A 2,565-nucleotide genomic window follows, 5' to 3' on the forward strand; every position below is an offset into this window, starting at 1 on the left:
CTGATCCAACAGGCTGACCAAAGCTATTACTGGATACTTGGACATGCTCGACTGGATCTAGCTCGTATAAATCGCTCAGTACCGTACGTCCGCGAACTCTCCGCGTCCCACCAGTTTCATCTGAAAAAGAAAAGTATTGTAATATACGAAATTTAAAAAAAAAATAAGCAAGAAGTCAACACACATGTAAATTAAATGTTAAATTACTTTGAACTTCTATAGGTTCCTCAGGTGTAACCGGAACATTCGAAGATCCAATAGCAGTCTGTTGTTCAGTGCTGTTTGTTTCCGCCAAGTTTGGAGTACCTTGAACAATGCGGTGCGATCGCACTTTTTTTCTAGGCATTTTATCTGCAATACAAATAAATTAGTTGAAAACATAGTATACAATTACAACAGTAATGTCACATATAAAATAGTTGAAATATCATCATTCGTAAATATAATTAGATAATCGTAAAAGCTTACTACATTATAATTCGTAAATATCTTCATCCGTATCCTGGCGGACCCATTGAAATTGTGTACTAGTACTAGGGATGTTTTCGTTTAAGTTCTGTTCTGGAAATGACAAAGTTTGTGTTCTGTCGTCAATGTCATCTCTACTTCCACTGCCCATGTCAAACAAGTCTCTAGGGATGTTATGGAGTACAATGTACCAACCCTCATCAGTTGGATCTTTTGAGTAAAAAACTTGTTTGACTTGAGAAGAAAATACATACGGCTCGTCAATCAATTGTTGTCCTGTGTGAATCAATCGAGCGAAGTTTACCATTGTGAAACCAAATTGATCTTGCTTGATTCCACGTGCAGTATTAACATCGGTCCAATCACCTCGAAATAAGACAACTTTCCATTTGCCGTAGTAATCCAACTCAATTATGTCAGTAAGAAGTCCAAAATATTCCACATTTCCCTCCACAGGATTATTGTCCCTAGCACTAGTATAACTTGTAATTGAGGAATTAACAACTATTCCATAATTTTGCGTTCTCCTCAATCTCTCGCGATATTTTGTATGAAATCTGAATCCGTTTATGAGGAACGCACTACATCTTTTAACCACCCGATTTGGACCTTGGGAAAGCCATTTAACTTCGTCGGTAATTAGTTATGTAATTTATGTATATTAATTAATTAAGTTATGTAATTTATGTATAATATTAATGTAAGTTATGTAATTTATGAATAATTATAAAAATGTAAGTTATGTAAGTTGTAAGTTATGTAAGTTATGTATAATATTAATAAATTAAGTTATGTAATTTATGTATAATATTAATGTAAGCAATGTAATTTATGTGTAATAATTAATTAAGTTATGTAATTTATGTATAATACTAATGTAAGTTATGTATAATATTAATTAATTAAGTTATGTAATTTATGTATAATATTAATGCAAGTTATGTATAATATTAATTAATTAAGTTATGTAATTTATGTATAATATTAATGTAACTTATGTAATTTATGTATATTAATTAATTAAATGATATGTACAAGCTTATGGAAGCTAAGAAAAAGTAGAATTATCCTTTCACTTTTGTGTCTCCTCTTCTCTCTTATTCTTACTATAGTTCTTTTAGTTTTATAATGTCTTGATATATAAAATTAGTCAAATTTTAATTTTGGTCCTTATACTATTCTTAAATTTGAGATTTTATATTTATATTTTAATTTTTGACATAATTTGGTATCTCAATGTTTATAATGCTATTAGTTAAATGAAATATCTTATTTTAATTAAAATGCTTATGAGAATTTTAAAATTTCTGGACTCTCCTAAACTAAACCAAATTTCTTGTTAAATTGTATCATTTAACAAGTCTAAAATTATAAATTAACCTTCAACCACATATGAATCCACAAACATCATATTAACAGAAGAATTTAACAAGTCCCGAAATTTTGCTTTCTCCTCTCAAAATCTTCTAACACCACATACAAGATTAAATTGGAAACAGAACCATCGTATTCCAACGTGCAAAAATGGTTCAACTAAAGCTCAATTTGTCAAGGAAAAGCATTTATACCAACATGGTTCTATTGCAGTAAAACTCGATAAAACCATAAACTCCAGATACGACCCAACACCTAAACAACCATAGACCAAGTTGCAGGGATGCCATAATTTTCATAATTTATACCAACACTCATTATGGTGATAACTACAGAAAATAATTTAACAATAAATGCCTTTAGAAGTATAACCTGTACATTGCTGAAGCCGGAAACCCCGAATGATTTTTGAGAAAAAGAGGAAAACCTTACCGATTTCTTCGACGACAGAGGAGTGCGATGGTAGAGGACTGCGACGGTCGACGAATGCGACGGTAGATGATCGACGGCAGAAGGGACGGTTATTTTCAAAGCAGCAGATTTGGGGAAGGTCCGGGTCCTGGAGCGCAGCAGATTTGGGGAAGGTTTAGGGTTCTTGCCTTGGGGAAATTTTGGGGAAAATTTAGAGGGAATGAAGATTTCGGGTATGGGAAAAATGAACTGGGGAATAAAATGGGAGGGGAATAAAACGACAGCGTCTTTTTTGAACCAGAATGAAAAACA

This window comes from Gossypium hirsutum, chromosome D03 (genome assembly GCF_007990345.1).
Source record: "Gossypium hirsutum isolate 1008001.06 chromosome D03, Gossypium_hirsutum_v2.1, whole genome shotgun sequence".
NCBI lineage: Eukaryota > Viridiplantae > Streptophyta > Magnoliopsida > Malvales > Malvaceae > Gossypium > Gossypium hirsutum.